This window comes from Amia ocellicauda, chromosome 5 (genome assembly GCF_036373705.1).
Source record: "Amia ocellicauda isolate fAmiCal2 chromosome 5, fAmiCal2.hap1, whole genome shotgun sequence".
NCBI lineage: Eukaryota > Metazoa > Chordata > Actinopteri > Amiiformes > Amiidae > Amia > Amia ocellicauda.
In genome coordinates, this window is record NC_089854.1 from 15,586,592 (window position 1) to 15,609,863 (window position 23,272).

The window sequence follows — 23,272 nt, forward strand, 5'->3', positions numbered from 1 at the left end:
GCTGCTTCTTCAAAGTCTTCAAATGTATAATTTCTGTCTCTCTCTTTCTCTCTACATATTATATAAACATACAGATAGATCAATAGACAGATGGATAGATATCCTTCCATAAAATAGGTTTATAAGGTTCATCATCCCTAACTCACATCTCATCGCTTTATCTTTCTTATTAATTATCTTCTTGATAATGCTCTTAAAGGCCGGTCAGTGACAATGTTTGTGACAGTGAAGCGCTCTCAAGGAGAAACCTGACTGCTGCCGTGATTACAGAGCCCTAAGTGTTGTAGTAATTGGAGTTCCCCTGCACACGTTCCCGGCGTCAGCAGGGTCTCAGGGATACCTGTGGCACCGCAGTGGCGGCTGTCACCGAGCGGCAGGCATGAGCTCCTGTAATGTGCCGGAACGTTTTATCTCACAGAGACTGTGGAAATGCATGTCTGCTGAGTCTTCAGACCTCGATACATTTACTAATGTGACCCTAGGTGTAAATGCCAGGTGTTTCTCTAGCTTCCAGACACAGCAGGCATACTCATTAATCTCTGTAGAGACGACTAACTTTCCTAGAAGAACTGTTTTTCTCCTCCTATTTGCCCAGAAAAGGTTGTTTGGCAGTTTGGGGTTGAAATTTCTGATGATTAGTTTTCCAACAAAGTTACCATCATCTTCACCTTCTTCTATCTTTCAGTTTGCCTGCTGACCACCTGGTGTCACTGTGTGTCAAAGGGAAATCAGTGCAGTCAAATGGAAGTGTCACAAGTCATATACAAATCTGTATACAAATACGAATATATATATATATATATATATATATATAATGAAGCCCTAGACCAGTAGTGGCTTGGAATTATGTCATTATATTATTAAATGTGATTTACTGTATTCACTTACATTCACCAATCACTGGAAAATAGAATTTCACATGGCCAGAATATGAATAGGATTAAAATGTTCTTTATTGCAAGTACATAACTTGATCCATATCTGCTTATCAAGCTTATAAACCGACATCACATCAGCTGATCAGATTTTAGCCTGCTTCAGATTTAATATTAAGCTCTTGTGATTCACACAGCTAGAAGAGAATTTATCCCATTATCCAAGATTGGGACCGAAAACAAGACATAGCTTAAGAATAATAAGTTAAGTTAGAGGCATGAAATCTTATCCTGCAATACATTTTCCTGTTTTGAAAGGGGGACTATTTTGAAAACACTTTGAAGTAGTGTGTGCTTTACTGAATAAGCCACTACAGCACAAGAACCTCTATTTTATTTAATGGAATAAGAATTACAATGGTAGAAAAGGTGAGTTTTGTGTGTTTTCTTATTTGTATCAATTTATTTTCACAATTACCAAACACCTGGATATTTTTTATTGTTATTATAAGCACTTTTTAAGTAGACATGATATCGAGGACTTTACTGAGATTGATTCTGTCTGCTGTGATTTGCCTTAACAAAGAAACACCAAGATACAATACATGCAGCTCAGAGTAGTTTCCTTGCTTTGTACTTATAACAGTAAAGACCTTCACTGAGTGTAAGCAAGAGGATGCAACTGCGAATCTAGGTTGCAGATGTATGATGCACAAGGGGCTTCAGTGTGAAGACAGGTCAAAAATATCAAGACATTTATAGAACACAGAGGACAGAGTTTCTATCCTGTGACTCCAGAACAGTGCAGCATGGGTTTGGACTCATTCTGTAGCTTCTAACAATGAAGCTGAAAACACTTAATAAAGCTTTCCGGTGCAATGTGAGATAGTTTCACCCCTGGTAATGGAGCTCACAGTTATATATGATCAATGACTTGAGAAGGCTTTTAATTCAGTTTCAATTTCCTTTTTTATGTACAGGTTGTAAAGAATGCTCTTGGAACAACCTGTGCAGCTGTACGTTTGTGTTTTGTTTTGTTTCACTTCCTCACTTCTCGACCAGTTCATCTTTCTTTATATTTAAACATGAAATATCGTAGGGATATATATTTTTGCCTACTTTGGAATTGTCTGACTGCTACAAACCTTGTCGTAATACAGGACAGATAAAGACAGAATGCATGCTCACTCTGAGATATGCAATCATAGGCCATCGGCAACAATACAATACAGTACAAACAGCAGAGCTAAGATGAAGGCCTGTGCTGTCATTGATAACATAGCAAAGTGTACCACACGTAGAAACTTAAATGTCTTTTTGAATTGCACAAATAACAGGATTTTCATCAGAATTCATAGTAGCATGTAGCATTTTCTCTATATCGTTACAGGCATTGTGTTTTATTTTATTTGAACAATCCTTTTCATACATTTCAGCAGTGAGGATGATAATCCAGGTAACAAATCATTTAACTCCACGTATTTAGTTACAGCTTTGGGACTAATTGTATTTACTTTTCCTCGAACTGTATGATGGTGTGTTTAGAAATAAAAATGAATCCATACTGCGTGAAAAGACTTGGTACGATTTACAGATTGATTGATTCAAGACTGCAGAACGACCACAGCAAATTGTCAATATTACCCTTCACAACCCAGTACTGCACCATCTTGGATGAAAGCCAGGTGATATTGAACTATCTGCGGGTGCTATTGACGAAGAAATTGCAGTGGAGTAGAATGCATCTTAAATGTCAAAATACTTAACCAGGTGAAGATCTGATTGTATGCATATGTGGAAGAAAGGAAATGTGCTCTAAAAAAGTTAGACAAGTTGTTTCTGTGTTTTGCAGTTCAGATTGGGATCAGTGATGCAATATTGCAGCATGTGAATCTAAGTAGTGATGAGGAAAATGCATATAGGGCAGTATCGACTTGATTGGCTCCTGATTAAAACATGAGCTGTCTAACGCCCTGCCCAATTTAGTCACTTAATCAATTACAATTGTTAGTGTACAGTTAGTGTTTCAAGTGGAATCAGAGGGTGAATCAATGCCTTTATTTAATAAAGAGCACCCCGATTAATGACATAATATAATGAGGGATTTTGGCCTGGAGATGGATGAGTGAGACAAGTAAATTCCCATTTCTATGAGTTAAAGATGATTTGCCAGATCTTTGCACGCAGTTGCATTTGTTTCCCCTCGAGGCCCTCTCCCTCCGGATCCTGAATGCTTAATAATAAAGTTTCTGTAGTTAATGCATCAGCTATGCTAATCTCATTTGCACAGACTTTCTTGTGGTCCTGGCTGTTTCATATAACATTCAAATCTCATAGGAACTCAGATTCCTATTATGCTAATTCAGAATAATTCTTGCCTTTTAGATTATGGGGTCCCCTGCAATTACTTCCATGTCCCATGCTTTCAACTTTTAATGTGGGTTATAATTTTTAATTTGAATATCTGGAACAGCAACAACTAACATTCATGAAAAAAGCCATCAAATTAAATCAGACATGGATGATCAAAGAGTTAGTAAAAGTATGCAGTGCCAAGTTTGCACTCTAGATTCTGTGAGATAGGGTGTCAATTCAATATCCTCAATGCAACTCCAACCCCACTGCACTCTCTCTCACCCAGAAAAGTTGAAAACATCTACAAGTTCCAGCTATTTGTAGTAGGAGATCCCTTGTCATTCTCTTCAAGGGTAAAAAGATTATCAAAAGATCAAGGCACCAGATTGGGTTAATCATGAGAAGTCATTTCCAGAAAGCTACAGTAAAACAAGAAACAGCAATGGAGAAAACATAGCATTCTCAGGTAATGTCTTCCTTTCATGCAATACCTTTCAAATACATTAACAACATTTTTGGAATATTGATGACTTAGTAGTACATTTTGTATACTTATACTTAGTTTTATAAAACAATCTCAAGCAGCAATATTATCCAGTCTATGTAAATCTGGTTACATGTTTACACTGTACATTCCTATAGTCTCTGCTGACTCTTCACCCAGCTATTTCTGCACCTGGCTTCAAGCTTGGCAGCTCTGCTCTCCTGATAGGTCAAGCTTGATTGGAAACAAAGCACTGGAGACAGCAAAATGCCAGAGCGCTAATCTAATGAGCCGTCCTGCTAATCTGTGTTTTATATTGCTTCCAGTTCCCCCATTAAAATAGATGGATTTCAGTTTCACAGGCTTAATCTAATCAGTGTTAATATTTTCAAAGTTCAGTGCATGACAATTTGGTAATTTTTGTAAGTGCAGAGACAATTAAGATGGACAATCTCTCAAAATAAACCAATCAATCACTGTTATGCAATTGCACTAGGGAGTTCATACCCAGTGAGTATTACTCGAATTTCCTTTCACGGCAGAGTTTAGAAATCATTCTGTTCTCTATTGTAATTGATACTATGTACTATGTATATAGATATAGATATAGATAGATAGATAGATAGATAGATAGATAGATAGATAGATAGATAGATAGAAATGTCACCTTTATAGAGGTAACCAAAAAACATCTTTATAAAATGAACAACACAGGTAATGAGTGATATTTTATACTTACAAATATGGGGAAATTATATTATTTTATACCAATATAATTGCTAAAGAAATACAATCCAACAAAAATAAATCTGCACGAATATTCTACTCTTTAAAGTATATCTCAGACTTAAGGAACTGTATTCCTGCCTTCCATGGCTTCCTGTTTCACTGGGGTGTACAAAATGAGATTACATGTGTGTAAAATCCATTTGTCATCCATCCCCATAGAGAAAAGCTAAGAACTCACAAATGGAGGTTGACCTTCATAAATCAAGCAATGGGTACAAAAACATACTTTAAAACCTAAATATACCACTTACCACTATTAGGTCAATAATGAAGAGGTTCAAAACCATGATGAGCGGTTGCCCCCATTTACAGTGAGGGAGATGTTTCGGGAGGAAATAATCAATTTATATATATATATATATATATATATATATATATATATATATATATAATGCAATTATAATATGACAGTGCTGGTAATTCCTCCCTTAATCTAAGTATGGGCAGCCATTTTGTTATTGAAATATGAATTCATATTACTGAAGAGCTCTGAACTACTGGAGAAGCCATACCATGCAGCTGCAAAATAAATAGATCTGTAGGCATTGCATTTTATTGACTTTTAAGGGCTGAAAACATTATCCAGTGTCTTTAGTATAAATGTGTTGTCAGGTATCTAATCAGTCTAATTTATATGGCTCTGTTTTCCTAAATAAATTATTTGCTCTGGTATTGATTTGTAGACAAAGCCACAGGAGAAATGTCTAAAAAGAGTACAGAGAGAATAAAACATTAGTCTTTACAGTCCAAATTTCTCCAGCTATCATAAAGGTATTTGTAGACCGGGACAGCGTTAAGGGTTTGCCAAGTTGATCAACATTTCATCCAAAGATTCAAATACTGAATCTTGTGTAAAACCTCAAGACTACCAGAGCCACTCATAGCATTCTAGAGTTAAATACCCCCAGGTAAACCCTATCTCTTTCCCCAGTTTCTGTAATCTAATCAGTTATATTTTCCATTGTTCCCCCCCCCCCTTATTCTTCTAAATAAATCAAAGTTAATAATCCTGCAAATCCATTATCAAAAAATGTTTTTAAAATATTGATGCATGCATGCTTTACTCATCTTCTAAGTGAACTTGTACATTGCTGGATACTGCCTTGGAAATAAATAAATAAAACACAACTTTAATTGATTTAGTTAATAGATTTCAGGTGTGAGGTGAATGCTGAATAACAAAAAATACAATTGTGAGTTTGTCAGCAAAGACAGGACTCAAATATTATTGATTAGTACTAAATGTGTGATGACTGATAAGTAATATATGCCACCATTCTGGCTCCTTCTTTGCTTTGGCTTTTGATTGTGGGGTTACCAGTTACCTGCCTGTCAATCTGATATCCCCACACATTGCCAGAATGTTGCTAGGCTCAGCTGTCACTTTGCTTTAGACCCCATCAGGCAAATACAGAGGGCATTCTCAACAGAAATGCCACGAGAGGTGCTTGCTGAGGTCATTTAATTTCTTCATTTGTTTTCACTTCATTGATTTATTTATTATTGTGTGTTTCTTTATTATTCACTTGTTTAAATCACTTATTGTTAATTCACTAATTGTTTAATTATTCAAGTGTGTTTTCAATTACTTACACAAGTTCATTTCAGCACTAAACAAGGCACACCTGCCCTCGCCCAACCAGCACACTTTTCCCATCACTTCTGACTCTAAGACTAAAACTCTTGGAAGAGCCCGATGGTTCGGCCCGAGATGACACCCTGCATGATCAGTTTATTTCGGAGCTGATGGCGGGGGCCATGAAGCCTGAACTACAGAGGCAGGTATGCCGAACCCCAGGATTATCTTTTTGACAGGTACTGAAGGAGGCCCGGGCCTTGGAGGTGGAGGGATGGAACAGAAAGGAAGAGGCCCAGTTACCCTACTGCCCCCAAGAAGAAACAGGTACTGGAGCTTGGGCAAGTACTGTGGGAGGAACTGCAATTGCCTGCTGAGCCCTTGTTGGGGACATGCCAATGGAGCCAAGAGGTCCCCTGTGGCCTGGTGATGGGAGGCAGGTACCATAGCCTGATTAAGTCAGAGTAAGATCCCTCTTAAACTCATCAATCTCAACCCATATCCTTTAGATGTCCACCTGCGATGTACCCCCCATCGGTGATCCGAATACATGAAGGAGAGGTCCAGACTTGATCAATTGGCATTCCTTCAGATTCTGTCGAACCTGCACAAGGAGAAGTGGCATAGTGAAATTAGTGATTCAGTGTGCACGTACCCCAGTGGCACTGTCACAGAAACACACACTTTCTTGTTTCTTCTAAAATCTCAATGTTCTAGGGATCTGCTGAATTAAAGAAGCTAACCTCCTCACAACCTCACAGGCTTTGTTTTCAAGAAACTACCAATAATTCTTAATTCACACTGAGCAGTGATCTGCTTGACAGGGAGACAGATACACTCATTTTCTCCAATGGTGCAAGACCATGGACAACAGGGATTACTCATTGAGGGGTTATTTTTTAATAATGGCTTTCCATGGCAAATATTGATCTCTGTCTGGTCATGTAAGAATGGTTGGGTTTCAGATGCCTGACGATGGTCGAGATATTCATTAGCAAGTAGTCAAACTGATATTTAGACAATGTCAAACTATGTTTTCTCTCTCTCTCTCTCTCTCTCTATATATATATATATATATATATACATACACTTTATATGTATTATAACACATATGCAAACATAATACTAGGCCTATATATTATAGAACATGTACACATGTGTTTGTGTGTTATATTGCAAGCAGATCAAATTCAATATTCCTCTTGATCAATTATATGGGAGGTAGATTACCAATCCAGACTGCATGGAGACAGCATATAGACACTCTTCCCTGTTCTTTCTCTTGTGTAAAGCAGAGAGCAAACTTAGACGGTGGGGAGTCTCATTCTATTTCAGAATGACATAATTGTAAGGAATGAAGCTGTACAGAAATTCAAACTATAATGATCATGTACATTAGGCAGATCATGATCAGGCAGCATTTACATTAAATGTTTTAATGCTGTGGCTGCTATTAGTTTGTAATAATACTTTACAGAAAATACTTTAAATAATTGAATGTATTTCCATGTAATACAGTAATGTGTTGTTCTAATGCAGTGATGATGTGTTTTATTCACAAAGGCCTCATAAGCCCCTTAAGAAATTAAACCTCAATTTAGTCTCATGTGCTTAAGACATAATACAACTTTCAAATTGAAATCAGTCCTGCTTAGGTGAATTCTGTTACGTATTTCTATTATTTACTGACTCATTCATGTATAGATTCATTCCAACTGAAAAACACTTAATGTTACTTAATGTTAATTTACCATTTGATAAGGGAACGAAAATATATTCAGAAAATGTGATTACCATTTTAAAATAGCCAGCTTTCTGTGTGTTGATGTATAATTTGAAAGCATGTTGAGGATTACCAAGGGGTTGCCAAAGCACGACCAATGCAGAAGAACTGGGTACTTGTGCATTGTTTAATTTTCTCTCGATAATGAGGTGATTATTTTCATGTTAACTTACCCTAAACATACAGACTATTTAGTTTATATATTCTACTGTATACTATATGTATATAATGTTACAGTCTTGGAATTCAACAACGAACCCTGCAGGCGGTTCTCCAAACATTTCACATTTCACACATTCAGGACCTTCGTGTGCTGGACAGCTCCTACAGCGACACAGCGACACCGTAATGCCGTCGGTTTGTTTTACTTCTATACCCGTCGCAGTGAACTATGAGGGGTCGAATAATGTTTAATAATATTACTTTATCTATTATTAAAACATATATATATATATATATATATATATATATATATATATATATATATATATATATCATGTCATGTTTTAATAACTTGCACTAGCACAGCTGACTCGTGTACACACACATGCAGGCACAGGATTAAACCAGTCCAATGTGAAGACACCACAGATACAGCCCCCACACTCTTCGTATAAGGACTGGAGTAGACTCCGTGTCGACTTTCAAACAGACCTGGTCAAGCTGTGGGAATGTATAGTTTTCATTTTGCTGAAACGTCTCTTGTAAAAGTGCTTTGACTTGGTGGTTTGACATTTTTGTTTTCGTTGAATGTGCAACGTATGCACGGTAAAACCTCAGTGCATTTGCACCAAGCAGACGCCTGCTGAAGTGCCCCTCTCCCCCTGGCAGGCGGGGTGCGTCGTGGAGCCCTCCAGCCGCTCCGAGTCGCGCAGCGCTCAGTGAGACGCACAGCAGCCGCTCTCCTGGTCTCTGGTGGGCGCCGTCTGTGCGCAGCGTTTGCTTAGTCAGTGGACGCGTACAGTGCTTTTCCTTCCTTCCTTTCCTTCCTTTATTCCTTTATTCCTTTACATATATATGAGGAAACCAAAATCCATAATTTTTCTTTATTTTTACTCGACGTGGCAGGTGCTGCTCATATGGATGTATGGATCTAGACGCCTCATCAAAAATGTGTTGGTCTCCCCAGTGCCCAAACACCACAGTATTGAAACATGTTTAGTCGACCTTAAATCTTCATACTTTGAAAATAAATACATAAATACACAAACAGCCACCCCCGCATTCGTATCTGGGACAGTGTATTTGTGTGCAGGCGTGTTTTCCTTTCCCCGGGAAGGCGTGCTGCCGTGCTGCAGGAGTAATTGCGTGTCAGGAATCAGCGGCGTGTTTATGCAAAGTTTCGGAATGCGACCGGAATGCTGAAACCTCCCACACATGCAGCCTGCGAGTCGGGCATCACTGCTGGCTGCGAAGGACTCCTGTCTGTCTCTCTTCTTCCGTAAGCGGCTGTCTCTGGCAGGACCAACATAATACTCCTTCTGTGCGGTTAGGACTGGCGGACCGACACTAATCAAAGGCTGGAGCAGCGCTTATTGAAGACATGGAAAATAACAGAGAGATCCGCAAAGCGCATACAGTCTAGCTAACAAACGCGACTTGGTGCAAATCCACCTAGACTGTTTGAGGAGGTACCTCTGCGCATTTGCAGTTATTTGGCAGTACATGGGCTTTGATCTGTGAATCAATATAAACATACAAGCTGCTTGTCCCCCTTTTTCGACAGGGGAGACTAGCTCTACTGCTGGGATTTATCTTCTTGAATCCAACTATCAGTGCTTTCTGGAGGTTGTCATTTCGGTGCTAATTTGTTTCGAAGACGCATCGGTCTCTCTGCCCGTCCTTAGCCTGTATCTGTGGGATGAAACTGAAGATCCGGAGCCAGTTTTTTCGTCAAAGAAATAACCCTGTCTGCTGGTGCGGTCGAGGAAAAATGGAGAGAGATCAAGAGATGGCAACATAGATGTACACACACACACACACACACACACACACACACACACACCTATATGCAGACAGCCATGCCTGATCATTTAAAATATACATAAAACATGCGTGGGTGGGATTCCCTCGATTCGTCGCAAATGAAGTGGAAATCCATGACAATAAAACACACCGAGATCTGAAAGACGTGAACATGGAGAGCTGCCCGTGGTGGTTGGGTTGTGTTATCACCCGTGTTTCTTAACACGAAAAAGGGGGGAAAAAGTAATCATGTTTCAGTTGTTTCCGTGCCGCACTTCAATTTTGCAAGGGTCTTCAATGCAACCAGAGTTCCTCGGATACATCGAATTATCCAAAGCACCTCTGAAGCCATTTCTATGCGTCTTTTTTCCCCGGGATCGCCGTATCAATGTGTTGATTGTTCAAAACTGGATGGTTTCCTACATTGATTCACCCCCTAGCTAATCTCAGCAAAGACAGGAATAACCCTCCCAAAAGATCTGGAGATAAAAATTCAAGACTACATATAACGGTCTTCATGAAGCTGAATGTTTGAACGAGAGGAGGGGGTTCACCGTGTGGTTTATTAATGTGTTTTTTCAGGTGTTGTGTGCTTTAACAGGACACTTGATCTGGAAGTACGGATTTGGGTTGTGGCTTTTTTTCTTCTTCTCATGCCTCTTAATTGGACCGGTTTGGATTTAAGGTGCGGTTTTCAAGTTACGAAGATTTTCTAATTTATATATATTTCTATAGATCTATTCATTTTCCCTGTGAAGTATTTTTGTATTCTTCTTTTTTTTTTTGCGGAACAGGTTTGCTTCATTTCAATTTATTTTTGGATACTACATATATGTGCACTACCCATTTCCAGTACTTGGGTTCCAAGGAGGTGTAGACTGCTGTAATACAAGGGAGACTAACGGGTCTTTTTTTTTCTTCTTTTTTCAAACTGGGGATCTCGATTTAAGACAATATTCCTTTTGGAGACTTGAGGAGAAATATCTTATGAGAGGAGACTGCTCCTCAACGCTCCGGACAAATTAATGCTCCGCAAAGGTAAATGCTTTTCAAATGCTACGTTTGTGACAATCACCAAACAGCATAAGCAATATGTGTCGTTATGATTTCTGAAAGTGCTTTGAATAATGATTGCACATTGACATGCTCTTACGTGTGCTATGGTTTACCTCTGGAAGAGCACATCAGAGGTTCAGGTGGATTAGATTTTGATTCCAGTGTTAAACTGTACATTGCGAGTACACATTGTATACGCCCCCCCGCCCCCCCCCCCCCAACCCAGATCTACTTGAATCTGATTAATGTAACAGGATTAGGAAGGGTTTAGCTCAATGTAACTGAAAACATGACGAGGCGTCGCAACTAATAAAAAGAGACATATGACATAATCCGCGGTATTAATCAGGTAAACCAGAGGCTTGCTACGAAGTAAACACTTCAGAATTACAGTTTGTTTGTTTGTTTGTTTGTTTACTACATGATGCACTGTATGATGTAACGGTTAGTTCACATGTGTGGAAGGGAGCGTGGTCCTTTTACATGGCAAGAAGCAGGCTAGCCCACACCAGTATTGCCTTCTTCAAAAAGTGCCAAGTTAAAGTCCTTCCTTGTGTTAGTATTTACAATTTTCTCCTGGCAAGGGTAGTTAACAATATGTCAGTTTTCATGTGATAATGTTGTATCAGTTAATGCTCTGTTGTTGGGTTCCAGTTGAGCTTTGCCTGCGCTCTGACGGTTTCAGTGATAAGGGTTAAACGTATGGTCCGTTAAATGAAATCCCTAAGTGTCCATTGCACTAGATTGTTGGCACCAGTTACCCACGTAAATGAGCAAATACTGCTCAGCCAGGGTATGAACAAGCGCCCCCAACTTTTCGATTCACTCATCCTGTAATTGCTATAGCAAATACATTATTATTATTATTATTATTATTATTATTAATAATAATAATAATAATAATAATAATAATAATAATAATAATAATAATCAACCTTCTGAAACGGTGGGGGTTGTGTAGGGCGGTATTTGTTATGCACAACAGAGTGGTTGGCTGTATGATCTACTCTGTGGATAGCAGCCTATTCATTTTTGCGATACGGTACAATACGGTACGGTAAAAATTTTGTCATCTATTTTATCTCGGTATAACTATTTTATGTGCCAATGTATAATAACATTCAAACTGTACATTTGAAACGTTTTGCCCAACGCCGTTCCCTTATCCAGTACTTTTAACATCGACATGTATGTAGTTATCTGCTGTCTTTGCCTCTGAGTCTTTTCCACCCGTTTAAAAAGCCGTTGCATAAGACCTTGGTAATATAATAAGGGTGTTGCAATACACATCACACCAAAACCAAAAGCTATAACCCCAACTTTAGGCTTTTCTTCGACATTGAATACCCTTACAGTTATATTAGTCCTTGTGTGAATAATATCAGCGTGCTGGGCTGCAACAACCAATCGATTAATTAAAATGACTTCTATCATCCACCCGGAATAGTTTATTTACTTGATCTGAAACACATTAATTCTAAATTGAATCTTTATAGGTGTAAGGGGGTACGCAGTGCATTATACTATATGCTTTATAATAGTGCATCACATATCAATTGACCATTGTGTGTGTGTAATTGACAATGCTTTTTTAAAATTTATTGTTTTGCCAACTGTGACCTGGTAATCCGTCCGGTCCACGGCAGCTGGCTAATTTGGTATGAGTCAGTCAGTGTGCTGAACCGTCCAGCAAAGGCGACTCAGCAGCACCACTGAGATGCGTTGTCAGTGGAGGAGAACAGAGCTAAGTATTCCCGCGGCCACTGGGGGCCACTGATAGATTACTGAGTAGTGTTTCTTTTAAAAAGGTAAAGTAACCAGTCCATGCGCTTTCATGCTCTCTGCCTCCGTGGGACTGGACTGGACGCACGACTGAGGACAACATTTTAGGACACTTCTTTTTCCTCCATCTCCCGTTGTTGGTACATTATAACAACAGCATATAATTCAGCATTGCTTGATTCCCTTTCCATAGATCACAGACGTTAATAATCGCTTATTATTGATGATAGCTGTTTTGGATGTGGCATGTATATGAGTTTGTTTTATTGTAATTATTTAAAATAATGGATTTATGATTCTAATTATTAAAGTGTTTTGCCTACATTGCCTTCAAGATCTTGTAGTAGTTAGCAGAAGAGGCATTTTCAGATTAACAATGGGAAGGCACTCCATATACCCACACACATACATACAGGTGCACTCCACTTATAACGTACCCCTAGGGGCCATGGAAAAAGATGTTGTAAGCATGACATGCATAATAATGAAAATGCTGCAGATATAATACAATATAAATAAACGAGGAAGCTTAACTACCAAACACCATTCGTTTATTATAGCTTATGTTGCGTTATTGTGGCTAAATTCGTAATAAGAACAGTATTAATGTAACGCCATCAAGTGTAGAGGTATAGATAGCGTGTAATTATAATAAACGTAGATCTGACAATCGTGTCTGTTCTTCATTATTGTGTTCACTGTTGCTTTCGGGAAACTCAATTATTGTGATGCTTTAATTTGTTTTTCTGTTATTTTTTTGGTTGTTTTTTTCAAATATCGTTAATTAATATTTGTTTTGGTCAATGCTAAGCGCTTTTTTATTTGTTATTTTTGTGGTCATTCTCGTCCAGCAGTAGAAGGTTGAGTGTCTGTGTTGACGTTACCGGTGCCAAACACACGCCCCCTTCAAATGCCATTATGTTTTGATGAATTATAAAACTAAATAACCTATGTATGTCAGATACATACATAATACAAACTTGCATACATACATACATACATACTTCTCAACAAGTCTTAACACCAAACACCTCTTAATAGCATCAGCCTGCATTTGGGAACTGTATATTTACCAAATATCCCTCATTGTATGTGGAAATATGTGATGGCATCAGAATTTTGGATTCATTAAGGGGAGGTGAGCTTGTGTTTGTGGATAAGAGGGTGTTGATTTTGTTGAGAATGCAGACTATAGATCAGATACAGAAAACCATCCGTTCTGCTGAAATTGCTTTGATAAGATTTTTCATAGTCTAAAAATAGACATAAAAAAGTAGACAGTGTAGTAGCATTGCCAGTGCTTTGTGCAGAGAGTAGTCTGTTTGTGTTTTGACTCATAGTAGTGCCACTCCCTGAAACACATGATATACCTTGGCAGTATTTGCTCATCTTTGATTATGAAATACTGCTGTGTGTGATGAGAGAGCAAAATGCACTTGTTCATAATGCAATTAAAAAGGTAGTGCATGCAAGCGGTGGGATTCGATTTGCATGTCCCAAATGAGTGTCTCGCCTAATGAAGCCCTGCATATTCACAGCTATGTCCAGAAGCTGAGGATGATTCATCATGTGTGCCATGGTAATTCATGTGTTCCACCTACTTATAAACAGAAAACGAAATCACTGACTTCTGCAGAAAGAGTGATACTTGTACATTACATCAGTAATGCAGTGTGGAATATACCCTGATAGCTTGAGTAGGAAAAAAAGTAAGTATGGTGTTTATTATCAAGTATGATAAATTCCTGACTATGGTCTCTCTTTTGTTAGCTTGTTTGTCAAATTGAGATAAGCCTTATAATGGAAAAAGAGCAATAAAGCATATTAAATCTTGTGATTGAACATCAGACATTAATATTTTTGTGGTTTACCCTTTCCTTTAGCATTAAATTAATCCAAAAGCAGGTTAAGACAGCAGTGTTAGTGATCAATAAGGGAACCTCAACTCCTTACACTTCAGGCTTTTCTGATATCCATGGAGAATGGGTTTGTGTGAGGCTTTGATGTAGGCTTCAGCGGCAAAGCAAATGTTTCCCATCAACTCAAATGTTACATTTTAGGAAGGACATACGGGAGTGCAACTGTGAGTTTTGCCCCCAGCAACTGTACTCTTTGAAAATGTTCTCTTGTGGATGAACAGAAAAATGCTTGCAAAAAGTTCAGCTTCTCCTTTTCTAATACCTGTGCCAAGAAAAGTTTCGACAATTAGATCATAATTGGGACCACAACATAAAAACATAAAATAATATAATTGAAAAAAGCAATCTCCTTATTCAACAATGACAATACTTTGAGAAGTTAAGATGTATTTAGAAGGTGCTGTAACCTAATAATAACAAGAAAGGAAATGAATACAATTTAATATATCAGACATATCTCGGGTGATATCCATTATATGGATTTGACTTAAGCTCAAAAAGTCATAGGTTTCCTTTGTAGATACATATCTAACAAGTAAAGCATTGGTCTTGTAACTCTTAGAGAAGCCACCTTCTCAATCTGTGCTGTTTACACAGTGCACTTTCAGTTGGAAAATAAATCAATGACCAGCCAGTATATGCTTTGGAAGATTTGGAAGCATTTTGTCTTCATTTCTTCCATGCAAGGTGTGAGAGTTGGGAAAAAATAAATAGCATACCAGTTTAGTGAACTGTGGGAATTCCCAAATGGATGGAAAAGTACTTGACCTGTTTCAGAATCTTTATACATATTTAATTCGCTGGTGACAACACTGTACTGAGAGTAACATTTGTTGAATTGAGGGCAAAGGAAGTAGGTTAAGTATTCTGTTCCTGAGGGCTTCAGCTGGACATTTGGTGCGTGGCTCTTTCTGTTATAAGTGCTTTTTATTGTTAAATGCTCAAGATGTGTTGGGTTTTCTCACTTCAGTAGGAGGAAGAGCTCCCATGGGGAAAGCCAAGTACAAATAAACAGACATGTCCATGTGAGAGAAGATTAGAAGCTTAGGCTGTTAAGTAATGTTTGTCAGTTGCATTCTAGATTGCATGGACTTTCTCAGTGCACTCCAGGTTTGGTACCTACCTAGTCAACATTTTATGAATGTATCCGATTTTCAGTTTGAAATTTTGTTCCAGGTTAAATCAGGTAAACCCCCAAAATCAGAACCCCTACTTAAACCTAAAGACCTTACATAACAGTTGTGAAACATGTTTTAATTTAAATGTTTTAATTTGAGCTCTAACTTGTGAAAACAATGCATCCAGCCGTTAACATTTTACAAATGACAGAGACACAGACAAATGCAAGCACATGGATAGAAATATAAACAGATGACATGGAAAAAAATTGTTTGTTGTGAGAATAGCACACATACCCAATTGTATGCTAATACCTTTCCAAACCCAATACATGATTAGTACATGTTTTATAGGTAATTTTATAATATTTTGCTTACCAGACAAATATCAAATAAGATGTCAGTTAGATTACAGTTGCAAACTCAGCTTAAGAAGACACTAAACTGCATGCATCAGTGGCCTTCATTAGACTTGGGTGGAAAGCTCTCTCTTTAAAATTAAGCCTATTTTTGAAGAACCAGTAAGAACCCAATCCTCTGAGGTACAGTATGCTAATGCTCAATTCACATGAAATCTTCATTATGTGGGCTTTATCGATTTAATACAGTGCAAGACAGATGGCCTCATTGAATCGAGTCTAATTCTTGATTGGCAACATGTTTATCATGAGCGAGTACATTAACAAATAGGATACTTTTGTGCTAAGTAATGTCATGTCTTTCTACCCTCTTCCTTCCTTTCCTGTCAGTAGCTATTTATTAATTCTGAAACTCAACTATCAAGGTATCAGAGCTTGCTGTAAGCCTCTTAATGTACAAAAAAGGGAGCAAATAAAAAAAAAAATAAGGTTCAGATTCTTTTGAGCTAGTGAGAGATAATAGCAGCAAAAGCCTAAATCTCAAACATTGCACGTGTCATTAGCAGATTAATAGCAAAAGTATATGCCATTGATCCTTGGTAGGGGTGGGAGTGTGGGGAATTGGATTAACTCACTGTGATAATGCATTGAGTTCTGGCTGCAGTTTACTATTCCCTGATTTACAGCAGATTAACATCAAAAGCGTTTGAGATAGAATGGTAGTTCGAAGGGATGCATTGCTTGTTGTGTTTATTTCTTCCCCCTTTACTTAATTAAACTTTATGGAACATTCTTGTCTGCTATACCATCAGTCTCTGACCCTCGTCCTAGTAAACCCCAATCATCCACCACAATAACCAATGGGTTATTCTTTACTAATTTAGACAGCAACTAGTTTGATTGTGTAATTGAGAGTTAAATAGGAAAGGAAAGCAAAACGCCCTTTGGCTCCCAAGAACCATGGTTGGAAACCATGTGCTGTATTTCTGTTAGTTTCTCCCCTTTAACAATACTGACAATCACCTGCATTAAAAAGAAGTTTGTATGCAATAATGTAATTAGTTCATTTCTTAAAATAGCACAAAACCCTGTAATTCCTGTAAAATCATAGTTGGGGGAGGTTATGTAGTTGAGATTTGTATGTTTCTTTGGATTTGGCCATTGTAATGAAGTGATATTGGATCTTGAATGTTTACAATGTGTAATACTTCATCCGGCCATCACTGTTGTGGTAGATTAGTTTGGATTATCTATTCCAGTGGTTCTCAACTCTGGTCCTGGAGGACCCCCTACCCTGCTGGTTTTTGTTCCAATAGAGCTCTCAATTACTTAATTGAACCCTTCATTTAACTAATTTTCTTTCAACTATTTTAAACAGTATGGCTTTTAAGTATACCATTGTATAAGGAACTCATCTTATTGAGGAACCAACTTTTTATCAGTTACACAATTTAAAAAAAAGTCAAATATAAGCATATTATTTGTTCAAATAAGAGTTCAATTAAGTAATTGAGAGCTTGGTTGGAACACAAACTAGCAGGGCAAACCTGCTCTTTTCCAAAGGGGAGAGAATCTGCAATTTCTTGGTCCTCTAAAAACAATTCTAACAAGAGGCCACCCATTATAGTGCTAACCAAGATAGTTAACCTTCTGATAGTTGACAAGATTCATAGCTGCTTGGCAATGGATTTACTGAGAGAGAATGAACAACACCATGGTAATATCAGAAGGCAGTCCTTTACACTTTCTCTTTATGTCTGGATTGTAGCAGCCAGTGATCACATTTCTCTCATGCATTTCTAATGTAGAAGAAAAGCAGGCATGAAAACAAAAAAACAAAAAATCAACCGTTAAATGCATTTCATTTTATATAAAGGCAAATAGTATAGTATATGTATAAATAGAATTAATCTTGACCTTACACAGAAGGCAAGACTGAGGAGGTAATGGGAGAAAACTCTGTACCTGGAGGGTGATGAGCATATGGAGCAAGTAGCAGGGCAGGTTTATAGCTGCTGACATGATGGGAATTCTTAAAAGAAGGCACTGTCCTGGTCTTGAAAAGCTACAGCAGTTTGAAGAAGGAAAAATTACATTTACTACCTCTAACATCAGTACTTATATATTTAGGGATATAGTTGTGTATGTAAGTTGCAATATTTTCTTTTCAGCATATTTAATAACGTTTGGTGCACATTGGGATGATGATGTTGTTGTTGTTTTTTATTAATAATGATAATAATACATTTGCCTGATATCTAAAGTGACTTAAAGTTTAGGATGCAATTACATTATGTATAACAGATCATCATTAACTCACATGCATCTATAAACAAAACAGTTTTGCAATTTAATGCAATTCTAAGTAGAGTAGTCCAACAAATTGCAAGATAGTGTATGAAGCTAATGCATTAGTTACACTGGAAGCAGTGCCAGATACAGTATGCGAAGAAAGATGCAGGATTATAGCAGTTACTCAAGCAGCGTGCATACAGCACGAAAGACAGTCCAACAGAAAATTATGTATATGTGAGATAGCAATTCAACCCTTGCAGGAGTCTGGAAGAATTGGAATGTATTCAAAGCTGCAAAGTAGATTTTCTCATTGAGACACTTTTTTCCACACCATCCCCTATAAAACAGAATAAATGTTACAACAGATTTTCAAAGGCTTTATGAATTTGTACACCAGTACTGCAGATGGATCATGAAACAGTGTTTTCTTCATATTCTGCATGTGGAGAATATTATGAATGTTTAGTCCCTTAATGTGCAATGTCATGATTTCTATACCTCAGTTGTGTTTACAGGATTTATGTGCCTGTGTTTGGCTCATACTTTATACAATATATCACTTTGTGGATATATTGAGCTTTCTTTTCATGGTATTGACCATTTTACTTTATTTTTTATAGTTTTTTGTCAGATCCCACTTAAAGTGCTCGGTCATGGTGTGTACAATGTTTGATAGATTTTGCATGCCGATCTGTTTGATTAATTATTGTTTTTATTGATTTGACGAATGCCCACTAAACATGTGTACTAATTAGATTATCTATAGAACCTTGCAAAGACATTTGTGCTTGAAAAATTTTGAAAAAGGGGGAGGCAGACAGAGAGAGAATGCTAATGATGGCTGAGAGAAAATTGGCTTTGTGAGTTTTCTCATCAATGCATTCAATTGCTAAAACTCAAGGAAACTAGCTGGAAACAGATGCTTTGATTTCTGCTTTTTTGAGTGGATAACCTGAGCATTTTCTTAGTAGTATTCATGGAAAACAGGATCATCGTATGCCCACCATCAGTTGTGCATCCTTGTGTCTATTTCTAAAACCAGGACAAATGTATGTTTTCAGTGGGGAATAAAACCATTGTGAAGAATTGCAGAATTGAGAGGAAACATCTTAAGAGCCATTAAAATTTGCATTCTTCATTGTAGGGAGCTTTATCTAATCAGTGCAATGGGTAATTATTCCTTACCTCTCCCGCTGTGAAATTGGTATGTGACTCCAAAGAGAGGGAAGGCATCATATCACTGCATGCCGTTATATAAACAGGAAGATGCTGAACAATGGTATGTTCAATATGCAAAGCGTGGTTTAGGCAGTTTATCCAGCTGCACTTTTCTGTAGGGGAAGGAAGGCGGCAATCACTTTAGTGTGGTAACTATTGCTTTAAGTTTAAATGAGCTTTTTTATGTTCATCATGTTTGTTTCTTTAAATTGTGTTAATCCTTTACATTTGAGCATGCCACAAGGTTACTGCAGAGGAAAGCAGTCTCTTTTGTGTATGTGTTTGTGAGGGGTGCAAGGCGGGGGGGTTGTCTGTGACTTTGGTATAGAACTGTAGTCCGTAACTGACTACCACCAAAGTCACATTCCTGGGGGCATCAGCGTGTGCCATCTGTCAGCTGTCTGGATCCTTGACGCTGATGCCTGGCCACAATCACATTGTTTCTCTAGACTGCCAGCCTCTGCCAGTTTCCCACAGTGGTACCCGCTGGTATTAGGAGGTGGCTGTGATTTGTGGCTCTGTCCCCAGCACCTGTCCCTGCTAGGCCCGATGGTAGAACCATGATGATTGACAGCAGTATCAGTCCAATAGTCATACTGGAGTACATTGGGGAGATACATTATAGCCTGGGCAGGTTGCATGAACATAGACTAAGTCTTTGTCTTTGTATAATTATAAGTCACACTAATGATAGATACTCAGTTAAAATGGTTGCATAACTGTCTTTCCCTACACTCTGAATGTTTAAGACACTTGAAGAAACAAAAACAATATGGCGGACGTTTCTCTAAAACAGCAATGATCCCAATTCACACTAAATGAAAATCTGTGCTGGTCATTGGAATATAGTGCAGAAAAATATATACTTTTGTAGACTTTTTCTGAAACTTGCACTAACCAGTGGGAGGAGTTAGCATTAGTGACAGTGCATAGCCTCAGGCAAGCAGTTTCAATGGAGAAATAGACTTAAATTCTAAGTTAGCCTGGGAGTGAGGAGGTCAAAGTCAGTTATGCAACTGTCTAACTTGCATTAGACCAGTCTTACTGTCTAATTAAGTCTAATGGTTAAGACTAGTCTACTCTGATGTTATGTAACCGGCCCCAGCTAGTAATGAAGTAGACGATTGCTGTTGCAGATACTTCTAGCCCATACTGAGGTCACTCACACAAGCAATGTTCTGTATCATGCTGCCCCTTAAATGTGCCTTGTATTTTGTGTGTAGATCACAGTGGTTCAAGAACTGTCAAATTCTATTTTAGAGGTTACTAAACAAAAGGAAATTATCTTGTCTTTTTATCTATCCATCTCTCTGTCTCATTACCTATCTGTCTGTGAGATAACTTTTCTTTACAACGATACTCACTTAAAAGTGTTTTCTAAGATGATGAAGAACAGCATCAAAAAGATTTGAAAACAATATGTTTCCCTCCAAGCAAGTTATATTGCTGCCCACACACACCCACTGGTTCCCCCACTTCATTTACACATGAATAGATTTTCATTTTAGTACAACATTCACAGCTATGTCTGGCAGTATTTGCTGACCACTGTGTAATGTATAGATAAGTGTTATAATTGAAACTCAGCCTAGACTAACCAAAAATTCAGAATTCACTGGCTTGGCAGTATGTCACAAAAAGGTCATAATTTGGGTGATCCAATAACAGACAGTGCTGATTTACTTATTTCCTCTTATACACTGGGAAGGTGAATTTTGTTCTGTTATAATGAAAAGAGAAGTCTCAAAACTGCTGTTCTCAGCACCCCTGCAGAGTCCTTCAACAGACTAGGATGTTTTACACTGTAATCCTAAGGCAGTCATTTCATATACTAAAGAAATCCATCCTATTATTGTGATAGGGTACCTCACTTTCTGAAACAGAAATAAATAAGAAATAAGAGCCAATATGAATGATCTTTTCCCTCTTTAAACTGTGAACAATGCATTTCAACACGATTACTGTATCTGCCTCCAGTAGGTCATATAAGCATTTGATGATTCAGCAGTTTAAAGAGTTTTCTTGTTGAGGTATATGGAGAAATAATCAATTTGACACTGTTGTTCATTTTATCTGTAGCTAATGACTGTTCGCTACTGTTTTTCTCCCAGGTGTTGCTGGAATATGTCAGCCTTTACTGATAGCCCATAACCATCCCAACCACCAAACCATTGTGTCATCAACCCTTCCTTCCCATGCGACTTTCTGACCAACAAAAACTCAACGCAATGGGGTCCTTTAGACTCTTGGGCTGTGTTACCATGGTCTCCATGATCTTAGAACCCATCAACACAAATGAAAACGCACTACCTGCTGAAGAGCAACAATTCACATTTCCACATGCAAGGCGATGTAGTCATTTGCATGGCATCCCCCTTCCCTAAACTGGAGAACGGTGCTTATAAATATTTATTTCACATCCCACTTTCTGCACTCGTTGGGAAGCTCATCAATATTTGACACGTTGCTGTCAACAGGCAGGATGCTATTCATTATTTAAGTGTTTTTGCTTGTCGCTACCACAGAAAAGGTAAGGAACCCAGCACCCCGCTACACTAAAATGGGAGGCCGGCAACTGAATCCTTGCAGGTTTTTTCCTTAATTATTTTTAATAGATCTGAACTGCATCCTCTTGTTGTGAAGAAGAAGGGGTAACACTTTGGTTAAGTGGTTTGCTTAATGCATAGTAAAAGTGCCATTAACATTGAATCACGTTTGGCATTAACACCACGGGAGCAATCGTTGTTTGTTTTAATATGGACAACTGTGAAGGCAGGGTAATTACAGCTGACACTACTTTACCACTCTAATACATCCGACCATCTGTAACCGGGACCATCTCCATTCACTAACCTGAAGTGTAAGTGAATAATTTTTGCTGTAGCCTCATTTGACGTTTCTGATAAAAACCCGTTTTATCTTTGAGACAGGCAGCGGACAGTATTTGAAAGAGGCAATGGAAGATTTATATGGGAAAGAAAGGGCCTTTTGCCTTTTGTATTTGACTGCAGGGGTGCCATTTGTACTGTGTCGATAGGAGTTGAAGAGTGGCAAGCAACGCGATCATGGCACCTGTGTTTGTTTTCAGAGGAGAATGAGTGAAGCGTGGCAAAGCCAGGGCTGTTACTTCCTGTCACTCAAGAGACATCTGACGAATGTAAAGCAGCTCCAGGGATTGCCTCCTTACATCGCGTAAATAGTCTTGGCACTCTTAAGGTGTTTTCAAATTGAAACCTTGTGTGCAGCCCTGCTGTCATTTCTTCAGACATTCTGGGAAGGTGATGGAGAGAAATGATGCTCAGCCAGGTTTGGTGATTCAAGTGTTACTGAAGATCAGTTAAGTTTGTGTTAAAAGGAACATGCTGGTATTGTCTTCTTGGTGATGGACAAATTGTTCTCCTTATGTACTTATGTGGAGGTAAAAAATAGCTACACAAAAAATCTAATTGCTATAAGATATATTTTCTAAAATCGTTGCCTGTATGCTCTTAGTTTTTGTCTTTTTTTGTCTTTGGTGCATTCCATTGCACATTGTGTTTCCACTGTTTTGGGCTTCTAAAGACGGCGCTTCATGAAAGCCTCTATATAAATGCAAATGTCTTTAATTTCTTTAGAAAAGGCGTTGATTTGCATGGCTTAGCGAAATGGGTGCTTGTGTTTGTGTTTTTCTCTCAAATTATGCAATGCTTAACCAGATA

At 38.1% G+C, this 23,272-nt stretch overlaps 1 long non-coding RNA gene across 1 annotated transcript in view; it reads left to right on the forward strand.

Moving 5' to 3' along the window:
* The first annotated feature begins 9,881 nt into the window (after positions 1-9,881).
* The window catches only part of LOC136750559 (uncharacterized), a 49,843-nt gene continuing 36,452 nt past the window's right edge, over positions 9,882-23,272 (forward strand). The window contains exons 1-2 of the long non-coding RNA XR_010816893.1: positions 9,882-10,512; positions 10,778-10,865. This is a non-coding gene — a long non-coding RNA (uncharacterized LOC136750559). The remainder of the gene's footprint in view (positions 10,513-10,777; positions 10,866-23,272) is intronic.